Source organism: Sus scrofa, chromosome 7 (genome assembly GCF_000003025.6).
Source record: "Sus scrofa isolate TJ Tabasco breed Duroc chromosome 7, Sscrofa11.1, whole genome shotgun sequence".
Lineage (NCBI taxonomy): Eukaryota > Metazoa > Chordata > Mammalia > Artiodactyla > Suidae > Sus > Sus scrofa.
Window position 1 is genome coordinate 59,207,155 of NC_010449.5, and position 14,467 is coordinate 59,221,621.

General features: G+C 45.5%; 1 protein-coding gene across 6 annotated transcripts in view; it reads right to left on the reverse strand.

Moving 5' to 3' along the window:
• CCDC33 (coiled-coil domain containing 33) overlaps positions 1–14,467 on the reverse strand; it is a 35,448-nt gene that overhangs the window by 18,531 nt on the left and 2,450 nt on the right. Inside the window, exon 1 of one of the 6 annotated variants that reach the window (XM_021099061.1) lies at positions 14,188–14,274. The exons of the other annotated variants lie outside the window; for them this stretch is intronic. The gene's annotated coding sequence lies outside the window, so the exon portion shown is untranslated. Of the gene's footprint in view, positions 1–14,187; positions 14,275–14,467 lie in introns of those variants that run through there. 6 annotated transcript variants of the gene reach the window in all.

Here is a 14,467-nt window from a genome sequence, read left to right on the forward strand (position 1 = left end):
CTGGACTCCCATCCCGTGCCTTACCCTGAGTGCCCACTGTAACCCCCTCACCCACTGACACCCCACCAGGACCCCAGCTCCCAGAACCAGTGGAGGTGAGAAGCATCAGATGGCTTTGGGTTCAAATCACTCCCCTGCTACTGGGTGCTGGCAGCTTTTGCTGCATTAATAACTCCTCACTGGCTCTGGAAGGGTAGTAACTATGCTCTGGGCCTCAGTGTCCTCATCTGTGGAATGGGAAAATAACCCTATCTCGAGGGGTGGCTGTGCAGTCAAGGAGTGTGAGAAGGGCTAGCCCAGCCCTGGCATATAGGATGCCTGGAGATGCTACCTCCTATCTTTGTACTACCTTTTGGGTGTTTTTAAAAAATTATTCATAGAGTAGCCCTGGGGACAAAGCCCAGAAGGTAAGATTATCTTACTGATCCCACTTTGCAGAAACTGAGGCCCAGCATATATCTTGCCCCCCTTACCTTTAATTTTTTTTTTTTTTGGTCTTTTTTGTTGTTGTTGTTGTTGTTGCTATTTCTTGGGCCGCTCCCGCGGCATATGGAGGTTCCCAGGCTAGGGGTTGAATCAGAGCTGTAGCCACCAGCCTACGCCAGAGCCACAGCAACACGGGATCCGAGCCGCGTCTGCAACCTACACCACAGCTCACGGCAACGCCAGATCGTTAACCCACTGAGCAAGGGCAGGGACCGAACCCACAACCTCATGGTTCCTAGTCGGATTCGTTAACCACTGTGCCACGACGGGAACTCCCCTTTACCTTTAATTAAGGGGGAGACATGGTGCTTATCTTTCATAAAAGCCTGAAGAGGGCAATGCTTGCCTCTCTGCCCCCAAATAAGTTCTTATGATGGAATCAGAGGCACATTATCCAGGTGCAGATGTTCAAATATACCTGTGGCTACTACCAACTATGTTGACCAGAAGAGCCCTTATACCGTCATCGTTCAGAAGCCGAGCTAGGAGACAGCAAGCAGTGTGCCCAAGGTCACAGAAACTCAGCTACAAAGCCTAGACTGGGAGGAGTTCAGTAAATACCCAATCAACAAACACTTGCTGAGTGCCATGTCTGCGCCAGGCTGAGGCCACGGAGCCCAGACTGTCTCTGCCTTCAGCGGGCTCCTCACTACACAGAGGAGAAGGCAGGAAGTGCCTGGGACAGAAGGCAACTCAGAGAAGGTGCAGTTTAACCTGGCCTGGGGGGCCAGGAAGGCTTCCTGGAGGAAGTGATCATCTGAGCTGACTCTTGGCAGTGAGTAGGTGATACCTGGGGATGCAGAGAGGGCACCCCAGGCAGAGGAGGTGCTGCAGCAAAGGCAGGGGGGTGAGTGTGTGATGAGGAGAAAAGCAGGTGAGAGCAAGGTGCCGCAAGGGGAAGCAGGGGTATGGCTGGAGGGGTGGCAGAGCAGACGCAAGATGGCCATGAAGGCCAGTCTCAGGAGCTTAGACTTGGTTCTAAAGGCCACCTAAGTTGCAGGGCAGGGGTGCCTATGACAAGACCTCTCTAGCTGCTGAGTATGGATTATGAATTGGGTGACTGAAGGCCAAGCACAGTGAGCCAAGTGAACGTGATGGGACCAGAGCCAGGTGGATACAATGGAGATGAGGAGGGAGGAGTTGCAAACGCCTATGAGGAGCTGACTTAGGGGAGCAGGGCGTGCCGTGTTCGAGATGCCCGTGTGGCCTCCAGGTGAAGGTGGTCACAGGCCATTTATTTATTTATTATTTTTTAAATTTAATTTTATTTTTTGTTACTCAATGAATTTATTACATTTATGGTTGTACAATGATTATCACAATCCAATTTTATAGGATTTCCACCCCACAACCCCAGTGCATCCTCCCACCCCCCAAACTGTCTCCTTTAAAACCATAAATTTTTTCAAAGTCTGGTCACAGGCGATTGATGGTGGTCAGTTTGGATAGAATCTCAGCTGGAACTGGAGGGGTTGGGGAGCAGCCCATGAGGTGTGATGGAAGCCCTGGAGGAGAGGAGATTTTCCAGAGTCAGGGTGGGGTGTGGAGTGGGGAGGGGATTCAAGGACAAAGGAAAGGGGTGGTGGTGGAAAGGAGCCCTTAAATTCAGGGGGAATTGCCAGAGGGGTGGGAGGAAAGGGGTGGCAAGGGCAAGGCCACAGAGCCTTAGAAAGGAGGGGCGATGGCCTTCCACTTTGGGTAACGGCACTTCCAGTAATATAGACCAACCTCCCCTGCAGATAACCTAAAAACCTAGATACAAAATAAAAATCACCTTGTTAAAAGCATAAAGAGCTGGTGAGTCAGTGAGGGATTATTGGACAGATAAGAGATGGGGGAAGGCGAAACCCACACAGGAGAATGTTACCCAGTAACAAAAAAGAACCCACAGCACCAAGCAACCATACAGATGAATCTCATACAAACAGCTGAGCAAAGGAACCAAACACAAAATAAAACACACATGGCCTGCTGCCCTTTACGGAAAGTTAAAAACAAGGGCTATTAGGCCATAGTGATTAGGGAGGCGTGTGGAGGTGACGACAGAATAAAGAAGCAAAGCGAGGCATAAGCTGGTACAGTGGTCACATCTAGAAGAAGAGGGCTACCAGGGGCTTCTGGGTGCTAGTGATGCTCTATTTCCTGGCCTGGGTGGTGCCTTCTTGGATGTTTGCTTTATAATAACTTGGTTGTGTTTTGTTTTTATGTTCAGTGCCATTTTCTCCATAGGAGTAGTTTTCCCAGTTTAAAACGTTTTTGAAAAAAAGCAGAAGGCTCAATAGTGTCCCAATCTGCAGAGGGAGCCAAAGGGGGTGGCTCCTGGTGACCTCGGCTGGTGCTCTGAACTGTAGGAGGAGAATGTGCAGGAGGGGGAGGATGGAGGCGGACAGGGAGGTTGAGAGGGACAGAGGTAGCTGAGGACAGAGTCAACAAGAGGCATGGGGATGGAGAGAGAGAGGGTTTTCTGGAGGATGAGGAGACAGCAGAGAGAGGGGGCACGGGCTGGAGCAGGGTGGGGTGTGAGAGGGTAGTAGGGCAGGTGCTTCACATTCCTCCAAGGGGAAGGATGATCCTGAGGCAGGGGCAGGTGTAGACTCGTGTCTGGATCAGAGGCAGTGTGAGTGTGGGGCTCTGCAGGGAGTGGAGTGGGTGAAGAGGGTGTGCAATGAGGCCCGGCCAGTGTGCAGGGTATACTGGGCTGGAAATCCATGCTTCCCCACTTTGCTTTTCCCTGGACAACCACCCAACCTCTGAGTCCCCAAGCCCAAGGATCCGTGGCTGGCAGGCCCAGGCTACCTGCCATGTAATTTGCCTCTACAGCCAGCAGAGGACACCCGGCTCCCACAGATCCTCTGGCTTCAGCCGGTAGTGGGAATAAGGCTGGCCTGAGTGGGCCCCACAACTCTTGGGGAGCTTGGCTAGGGACGCTGTCTTGCTGATCGACACACTTGTTCCTCCTCCACGTAGTTGAGCCCGCTCTTCTCATACCTCCTGCCCCTGAACTCTTACCTCAGAGATACTGCTGGGTGCCCTCTGCTAAGAACCACACATGGAGGCCAGAGGGGTACAGTCATTAGCCCGAGGTCACACAGCAAACCCTGATCCTCAATTGGAACTTCTGTCCTGAACCAGTCCCAAGGAAAATGATGGGGTTGAATAGGGAAGGAAGAGGCTTGAGATGAGAGTCTTCTCAAATCACTAAAGGGACCCGCACTGAAGTACAACCTGCACAGCAGAAGACATCTGAGGCTGACCCATGTGCAGAAGGAACAGTTAAGAGGGGCTTGGATGCAGTTTAGTGTAACACACACAAACACACACACACACACACTCCCAAAGCCTAAATCTTTGCAAGACTTATCCATCCTGGAAGACACACTCTGGACACAGAGCCCAGGTAGGGATCATGGCAACTCCCCTTTGTTGAATGCCTGTCACTGGCCAGGCCCTTTATATAATTTTTTTCTAATGTGAGCATTGAGTCTGCGTTTCTGAGGAGGAAGCTGATGCCCAGAGTGGGAAGAGCTGGGTGGTTTGTTCAAGGTTGTACTCAGGCAGAGCTGCAATTTCACAGGGGATTATTGACAGAGGTGCTACAAGGCCCAGGAGACAAGCCTGGGGTAGGGAACGGAGCTGTGATCTCCAGGGGGACAGGGTGAGGTACCACTCTGCCTTTGACCTTCTCCTTTCACAAAGGGCTGGGGCTAGTCTCCTAGGCAAGGGGTCTGCCTAGGTGTGCACACCCCACCCAGGCCTACTGCATCCCCTTCCAGCAGGTGAGGTGCTCTTAGGGCCCTTAGGAGCTGCTTTTCTGAGCCAGAGACAGAAAGATTCCTGCCTCCCCTGGGCATGGCCAGGCCTGTTTCCTGGTGTCCCTGAGCCCCTATGCGGGCAAAAAGGGGTCATTTCTACTCCTTTATGACCTGCCTGTTCCCCTGAGAAACTACAGTGATGTAGTGTATCCACCCTCTCCGCTGGGATTTCCTCTGCTCAGAAAGGCACAATGGTGAAGCAGGCCCCCTCTCATGGCTCCTGGCTAACTGGTCTGATCTCTGTAACCTCCTTCAGGCAGGCCTCCTGGTTCTCTGACTCCCTCATGCTTGGGCTTTCTTGATGCTGCTTCAGTACACAGCCCACCTATCTGGTAGATAAAAGATGGCTGAAAATGCTGTGCTCCTCCTCTTATCGAGAGATGGGGTCTGATTTCCCTCCCCTTGTAACTGGACCAGTCTTACAGACTGGGCAGAATGCAGCATCACAAGTTCTGGGACTTCTCAGGTCGGGTCACCAGAAGCTATGCAGCTTCCACCCTCCCACCTGGAATACTCGATGTTCCCCCAGGGAAAGGGCCCTGTATCCCTGATGGCCCTGATGTGAGGAAGCCCAAAGTAAGTGGGAGAAATCAGTGTCCACCAAGCCCCAGCTGCTCTGGTCCCCTGCCCCATAAGTCATCACAGCTGGACCCACACATCATGGATTGAGACCAGCCCTCCCTGCTGTGCCTCAGCCTCACTCCTGACCCTCAGAACTGGGGCAGAATAATAAAAGAAAGAAATTACTGCTTTAAGTCACAAAGTTTTAGGGTGGCTTATAATGCAGCAACAAACAACTGGAACATGTTCCTTGGCCTCTGGAGCCCTTCAGTGATTCCATGTGCCCACATAAAAACTTTCAACTCTGAATTTTTAAGGTGGTCTGTCCCGGTACAACCAGACCACCTTTCAGAAAATAGTCCTGGCCACTCTGCTCATAGGCCAGGCTTCCTGGGCTCCTATCTATCTTTGAAGTCTTACTACTTCTGTAGAGAAGCCATCCCTGACCTCCTACCCCCACTCCAGCCTGGCATTCCTTATTCCAACAAGGACCACCTAAACAGTCTCCCTCTGGCTGCTGGGAGGCCCTAATATATGGGAGGAACTCCCCTCTTCTCCGCAGCCTCTGGGTGCCATCCTGAGTCGGAGAAGTAGGGCAAGGACCCACTCAGGTGGCCAAGGACCTCAAACTTGCCATCATTTGATGGATGGAAGTCCTGCAGGTTCCCTCAGGACTCTTGGCTAACCTAAGTTATCCAATACCTTTAAGGAGAATTAACACACTTCTTTAACAGAAAGTGAAACCATTCAGCTGGAACAAACTGGTGCTGGCTTCTGCCTTTCCTGAGATCAGAACGCTGAGCAAGAGCTCAGTTGTGGGGGGCTGTCTCAGAGAGACATGGGAGAGGATAGAGGTTGTGCCCTAAGAGCTGCTGAAAGAGAGCAGTACTTTCCCAGGAATCAGGGCTCGCCCTGGCTAAGTAGCCCCTTGTTCACAGGTATACCCAGGCCTACGCCTCTAGACCCAGGCCTCTCTGCCTTTGGCCACTGCCAACTCCCCTGAGCTCCCTTTCATCACCTGGGACAGTGTGACAACAGCAGAACCCTGCGATCACGAGAACAAGTCTCTTCCTTTCCTCCACTGCCTCTTGAACTTCATCACCACCAGAAGGTGGATCAGGAAGATCTGTGAGCCCTATTGGGGATGGGGACGTGAGGTCCAGGGTGGGTCCTCCTGAGGGCATGGCCTGGTGGGAGAGCCTACACTCCAGGCAGCAGAGGGTCTCTGTGGTGGGTCCTTGTCCCTGGAGGTGGGGGCCTAGAGGAAGTGTAACCCTGGAGGATCATGTCTCTACCTGCCACCAGTCTTGAGGCCAAGCCCAGGAGCTCTGCTTCTGAACTGAGGGCAGTCTGAAGCCACAGAAGATGTTAGAACCAGAGCCCTGCTCACCCCAGAGCCCTGCTCCTGGTTCCACTCTACACGACAAAGAATGTTGCTCCCCATCCAGTTCTACCTACAGTACAATGTGAAAGGAATTCAGGACAAAGATTAGGAAGGAGGTCCTCTGTGCTCTGGAAAAACTGGCAGAACAGGCCCTGAGACAGATATTTTTAGGAAAAAAATCATGTGAATCCAGATTCTTGCACTTCCTATATTTAGAAAAGCACTAAAACCATTAACTAAGACATCTTTTCCTCACGACTAACAGTAACCTTCTACCAAGATATATGCTTGGTTGCATGTATGTGTCTCCAAAATCACATATATACTGAGCCTCCCTTTCAGATCAGTTTCTTTTCTTTTTTTTTGCTTTTTAGGGCTGCACCCGTGGCATATGGAGTTTCCCAGGCTAGGGGTTGAACTGGAGCTATAGCTGCCAGCCTATACCACAACCACAGCAACTCGGGATACAAGCCCTGTCTGCGACCCACACCACAGCTCATGGCAACGCCAGATCCTTAACCCACTGAGTGAGGCCAGGGATTGAACCCACAACCTCATGGTTCCTAGTCAGATTCGTTAACCACTGAGGCACGATGGGAACTCCCTACCTTCAGATTTTTGTTCTTTTTTTTTCCCCATTTTCTCTCTCCCTCTCTCTCTCTCTCTCTTTTTTTTTTTTTTTTTTTTTTTTTTGGTCTTTTTGCCTTTTTCTGGGGCTGCTCCCGCGGCATATGGAGGTTCCCAATCTAGGGAGCTGTTGCTGCAGGCATATGGAGGTTCCCAATCTATCGGAGCTGTTGCTGCAGGTTTATACCACAGCCACAGCAACGTGGGATCCAAGCCGCGTCTGTGACCTACACCACAGCTCATGGCAACGCTGGATCCTTAACCCACTGGGCGAGGCCAGGGATTGAACCTGCAACCTCACGGTTCCTAGTCGGATTCGTCGACCACTGAGGCACGACAGGAACTCCTCTCCCTCTCTTTTTAACCTTTCTTTAGGATACAGTTACTTTCTCTTCCCTTAAATGCATTTCCATTCCTTATACCTTCTTTTTGTCTTGCATACAAAGATTTGTTATTAATTTTTAATAGTTTGAATTACATATTTTAATTAGAATTCTTAACTTTTCAAAACTTTAATTTTTAGTAAAAACTAAGAAGTAAGCAATTAGGAACTGTCTTTGGCATTCTGTAGATTGGCAGACTTACACATACTATTTATAATTTCTAAAAAAAAAAAATGCCTTCTTATAGGAAATGTCTGAGTGTGGCACCAAACAGTTATTAATAGTTCTAAATATCTTTAGTTCTCTGTAAAAGGAAGCCTGTGCTTAGTAATTAATGTTTCAGTATCTTATTTGGGGGGGTGACCTAGACATTTAATAAACTTTCATCATTTGACTTAGCAAAACTTGATAAGTTTCAAGTTACCAAACATCTGAAGAAACTATTTTTAGGTGGACGTTCCTAAGACACAGTTATTCCTAAAGGGTTCATCTAAAAGCTCTTATCTCATTTACATTTAACTTACTTATAAAAATCTCATATCAAGTTATTTTTCTTGCTGACAAGTTTTGTGACAGAAATAATAAGATATTATTTGATGTTTAGTAAACCTAGGTACAATGAAAGGATTATACCTAATGCTGAGGACTCTTAAGACATGTCTGTATTAATTACACCAGCAAACTTAAACTAACTTTAGTACCTACTATTAAGTTAATACTGGTCACATGAACCTGAAATTCATCTGGGTTAAGTTTCTTTTATATTTCTGATCATGTATACAAACAGTATTCTTTAAGCCAGTTAAATAGAGATCATTTATAAATTCATTTTGGTAATACCCTCTGAAGGTAGAGACATATCTCTAACAGACCTACAGAGATACAACCAGAGATCTCATATCTTCATTTAAAACTTAGTCATGATATTGCAATATAAAACTCACTAGTTTATAAGTAGTAGTAGAATAAGTTTATTCCTCTGGAGTTTAGAAAGGCCTCTTTTCTCTCTTTTTTCCCTCAGGCTCAGGAATTAGAGATGGTCTAGTAAAGAGCTCCCAAGAGCCGGGTAGAATATTTACATCTCCAAGGGACAGGGAGAGAAATGCAAGTTCCTCCTAGAAGGACTTGTTGATCAGAATTCTGAAAAGATGTTTTATCGAGCTGAGCATTCAAAACCAGTCTTGAAAAGTCAAAAAGCCCTATCTTGGCCATTTTCAGGGTGAGATTTCCTTCAGGCCCCAATTGAGTAAATACTTGCAAATATATGTTCTGTATGTATTGTGCCTGAATATGGTTGGAATGTTAGCTGGAGACTGACTTCCTGATGTCCCTCGTTTCTTTGTTTGAGAAACTTTGTTTCCCATTTTAAAGTTCAAAATTTGTCAGGATAAAATTTGCTATGAAACTGGCTACTGAGCAGATGTTCTCTGGGTCCCTGAGCGTCTTTTCAGCTCTTTTTGTGTGTGTCTCCGTTTCTCCCTCTGGCAGTGTTAAAACGGCTTGGATGCTTGGAGCATTCGGTGGCCAATCGCTATCTCATGCATCTCCAGACAAATCAGCTTTAAATAAAGGGTGGGTGTCTCCCTGGGACCACTGCACAGTATGAGGACTCTGCCTCCACCACTCCTGCAAATTTCTCTGTTGCCAGAGAAAGCCGTAACTTGTCCAGAAGGAGCCGTGTCCCTTCCTCAGAGCAGAGAGCTCTCATGTGATATCTTTACTTTTATCCTGACAAATTCTGTTCAGGTAGCCCAACTGAGCAAAGACGTTAGGCCAACCTCCTAGCTAATCACTCAGTCCAGACCATACAGTGTCTTTCAACTGTGAAAATCCCAGTGCCTTTCAAGTGGGCACCTCTAGCATCTTTCACCGAGGGGGCCAGGTACCTGTTATATACCACCAAATAAAACCCAAGATCTTGGAGTTCCCATTATGGCACAGTGGTTAACAAATCCGACTAGGAACCGTGAGGTTGTGGGTTCGATCCCTGTGCTTGCTCCGTGGGCCAAGGATCCGGTGTTGCCGTGAGCTGTGGTGTAGGTTGCAGATGTGGCTCGGATCCCGCATTGCTGTGGCTGTGGCATAGGCCAGCGGCTACAGCTCTGATTAGACTCCTAGCCTGGTAAACTCCATATGCTGTGGGAGTGGCCCTAAAAAAGGCAAAAAGTCAAAAAACAAACAAAAAACCCCTCAAGATCATCAACCAATATTCAGGAGACCAAGGCCGAGAGAGAGTTAGCCAAATTCATCTGAACTCAAACAGAAGGCAGAGGGGCATAAGGAACCCTTGGTGGTACCAAGGCTCCAGACCATTGTAGAGTTCAGATGAAGGGGATAAGTCTGCTCTGGATCCCTTCGTGGTTGCCAAAATTGTTCACTGAAGAAAAAACGAGAAGTACAACATGAGAGCTATGAATTTCAGTTTTATCTGGGACTTACTAGGGACCATAGCCCAAGAGACCTCCTCTCAGATAGCTCTAAGAAACTGCTCTGAGTCCCCGTTGTGGCTCAGCAGAAACGAAACCAACGAGGAACCATGAGGTTTCAGGTTCAATCCCTGGCCTTGCTTAGTGGGTTAACGATCCGGCGTTGCCGTGAGCTGTGGTGTAGGTCAGAGACACGGCTTGGATTCCGAGTTGCTGCGGCTCTGGAGTAGGCTGGAAGCTACAGCTCCGATTGGACCCCTAGCCTGGGAACCTCCATATGCCGAGGGTGTGGCCCTAGAAAAGACACACACATGCACACACACACACAAAAAAGACAAAAAAATAAATAAATAAAAGTAAGACGGTACAAAACCTAAATTTGGTTTTCTCTTTATTAAAAAGACAGTTTTCTTAGAATATTGATCCACTTTTGCAAACATATTGTAAAGTTTTTTACCTTTTAAATAATGTTATAATCTTTTTTGCCTTTGGAATCTTTTATTGTGACCTATGACCCTGTTTGACCAAATATTTTATAGAACCTTTTTGATATTTTTGACAAACTTCCCCCAAATCAAGTTCTAAACGAAGTTCTTTTAACCTCTATTTAACTTGAAACATCTCAAGAGATTTGTTTTCTCTCCTTGCCAAAGAAAGATACTACGCTAATTAGGTATATTTGGTGTATTAAATTATATGGGAAGCACTGTCAAATGAGTTACGATAAACCTTAGGTTACATTGTATGGTTAAATGTTATTAATACTGATATTCTAGAAGTTATATGGAATTCCTAAAAATCTGGTATGTCTTGGTATACTATAATCAGTAATAATCTGAGTTACCATCTTAAAATGTTGTATGTCACAGCAGTAACCAAGTTGCTTTGTCAATTGCATTGTAACCAGATCTTTAACCACGGTTTTTAAAGTCTTTTGTCATTTATAGACAGTTATTGTTGTTCTCTGATGCTTTAGAAAACAAACAAAAAGCTTCATCTTTAAGAAAAGTCATAGCAAATACCGTATGATATCACTTATATGTGGAATCTAATGTATGGCATACATGAACCTATATACAGAAAAGAAACAAACTCATGGACTTGGAGAGCAGACTTGTAGTCACCAAGGGGGAGGGGGAGGGAGGGGGAGGGACTGGGAGTTTGGGGTTAGTAGATGCAAACTATTGCATTTGGAATCGATAAGCAATGAGATCCTGCTGAATAGCACAGGGAACTCTATCCAATCATTTGTGATGGAACATGATGGAGAATAATGTGAGAAAATGTGTGTACATGTATGACTGGGTCACTTTGCTATACAGCAGAAATTAACAGAACACTGTAAATCAACTATAATAAAAAAAGTCACAGAAAGGATTTTTTAATAAGTACAAGGTTCTGCTAACTTTTGAATTATACCACTGAACTGGGTGAAAATTAAAGAATTCTAATGGAAAAACCTGATGGCTTCATAAACTATTAACAAAAGACCAATAAGAGTTAGTTACGTAGGGCTGTTCAATCTTTGTTTTCCAGACATAAGGAAGCCTTTCCCCTTATGCTAATTATGACTTACAGCAATTTGGTGAATTATACATTTATAAGCAGAATTGAAACATTCATCTTTTCTCTCTACTTGACCTCTCCAGGAATTGGCACCTTTTAGGTTCCCAGCAACCTTACCAGGTGAATAAGGAAGGCTACCTCCTGGCAGGTGCAGGAATCCCAAGATATTTTGGAAACCTTAAGAGGAACCCACCCAAATCTGTAGATATCACAGGCAGAATCTGATAACAAGTCCTTGGTTGTGGATTTTCTGGCCCCAGAAGGCCTCTTAGAAATTCAGTCTGAGACTCATTATGCAAAATTCCAGCATAGACCATTTAAAAGAGACTGTATGGGAGTTCCCGCTGAGGCATAGCAGGTTAAGGATCCGGCATTTTCTCTGCTGCAGCGCAGGTTGAGTCCCCAACCTGGCACAGTAGGTTAATTATCCAGCATTGCCACAGCTGTGGTGTAGGTCACGCTGCAGCTAGGATTCAGTCTCTGCCCCAGGAACATCCATATGCCATGGGTGGGACCAAAAAAAAAAAAAAAAAAAAGATCATTTATATAAATAATCAGGCCAAGTTTACTAAAACCAGACCTGTTTTGCAAAAAATTAGTCTTAATTTGGGGCTACATTTGGTAGAAATGAGGGTAATTTTAGAGAGAAAAAGATTCTGTTTTGATGAATGTTGTGTTCTACTGTTGTTAACTGTCTGGATTTACTACCTAAGACTCACTTCCTAAATGGCTCCTTGTTACTATTATTACATTACTGTAAAGTTTAATTGAATTATTAAAAGGACAATATAATTTGTTTCCGAAGCTTATCAGCAATCTATCTTTGGATGAAGATTAGGTGCCCTATGACTTGCAACCAGGAGATTATGGATATTAGAAAAGACATCATTTAAAGCTCTCTCTTCAATCTAAAAGGAAGGTCCCAGTTGTTCCCATTGTGGCTCAGTGGGTTAAGAACCGGACCAGTATCCCACGAGTTTGCGGCTTCTATCTCTGGCCTCGATCGGTGGGTTAAGTATCCGGTGTTGCTGTGAGCTATGGCATAGGTTGCAGACGTGGCTCGAATCTGGAGTAGCTGTGGCTGTGGCCTAGGCCTGCAGCTGTAGCTCTGATTCAACCCCTAGCCTGGGAACCACCATATGCTGCAGGTGCGGCCCTAAAAAAAAGAAAAAAATAAATGGAAGGAAGGCCCCTTATCAGATACTCTTAACTAGTTTATGTGCAGGAATAATGAAGGGAATTTCCTCTTAGATTCATATTTCCCACTTATAAAGCACCCCTGTACTGGACTGATCAATAGAGAGGACTGCTGACCTCAAATTCCCCTTAAAAAATGCTCAGAGGAGAATGACACCTGAACCAGGCAAGAAGAAGATGACATCAGAAGTAAACAGCTTTTCCAAGGTACTGGACCTCACTCGTGTGATTATAACATATTCTTGATTTTTTGAACTTTTGCCTATGAATTAAATGTTTTTTCCTATTATGAGCACAATCCTATGCAGAGTTTAAAAATTAATGCAGTTGTTAAGTTTTTAGTCAATTATCTATATCCACTATTTCTTGGTGGATTTCTCCTCTCTAAGGCTCCAATTGGATGGCCCTTAGGGAATTTATTCTAAAAGAAAGAAGTTGAAGTTCTGTTTGGGCCACTATTTTTTTTTTTTTTTCCAGATGTGCCTGCAGCATGTTGAAATTCCTGGACCAGGAATTGAACCTGTGCCACAGTGGTGACTTCCAGATCCTTAACCCACTGAACCACTGGGGAACTCCTGAGCCACCTATCATTAGATGGGACTCACTTGGCCAATCAGTCATACTGGTTCTGACCATGACCATAAACATGAATTTTCTTTAAATTTATACAAGCTCAATCAGAGAAATTACCTCAATTGCAGTCAAAGAATACAACTTCCTAATCATTAGGACCGAGCCTCCCTCAGTTATGGGATGGATTGATATGGTTTATGCCAGGCTATTCTGTTGTTTAAGGGACACCCCCTCCCTTAGGTTGGAAATAGTTAAATTATACTAAGGATAATCATCCTAATAACACTAGAAAATAGGACTGGTTGCTTATGAACAATGCCAATATATCATTTACCTTAAAGATAACGATTGGTACAGAACAGATTGGGTCAGATGATCAGGAATATACTGGATGGCACCTAATGGAAGTTCTTGGCTAAAATTCTTATTTATGACCCTATTACTGCTACTAGCTATATTACTTATATTCTGCCTATTTTACAAAATTACTGTTGCTTGTATTATACAACGTGTGACTGAGTCTCCAATAAAAATGATGACTAGGCAACTTGAAACAATTGACCAAATATGTAGTGCTAGATAAGATCAGTGATTATAATAGTGTAATTCTAGATATGGGAAGAAGCAACAAGAGATAATCTTTTCCTGGACCGTAACTAGTCAGACTAGTTAGATGCATGGTCCAGAGACTTTGGGCTACTGTTAACAGGGCCTAGTCTAGGTAACAGCACTTGAGTGATCTCTCCCTGAAATCACTGGAATGAGTGACCTAGGAATGCACATGCCTAGTGCCATGGAACAAACTGGTCATGAAATACCCCCCAAACCTTGGTCAAATTTATGACCAAAACGGGGGAAGCGGAAAACAAAAAATGTTGCCCCCATCCAGGTCTACCTAGAGTATACCCTAAAAGGAATTCAGGGTGAAAATTAGGAATGAGGCCCTCTGTGCTCTGGGAAAACTGACAGAACAAGCCCTCAGAGAGTTAGATGTTTTCAGGAAAAAATTACACGAATCCAGATTCTCGTATCTTCCCATACTTAGAAAAGCACTAAAATCATCAACTAAGATGTTTGTTCTTTGTGACTGGCAGTATCCTTCTACCGAGATGTGTGCGTGACTGCACGTACCCCTTCTCCAAAATCACAGACATACTGGCCTCCCTCCTTACCTCTTCAGAGCAGTTCCTTAGAGCTATCTGAGAGCGGTCTCCTGGGCCATAGTCCTCAGTTAAGTCCCCAAATAAAACTGAAACTCACAGCTCTCACGTTGTGCAATTTTTTGTTTAGTCCATATCTCTGATGTCAGCTGAGCCTCCCAACCGCAAGCAAATTGTGCAAATTACCGTTTAAAACATGTTCCCTGAGCTGGAGGCAGTTGCTTCTTTGTTCAACCCAAGGTTACAGCAAAGAAAACAAAAGGAGTGATTTTTTCCCTTTCTTCTGTTCTTT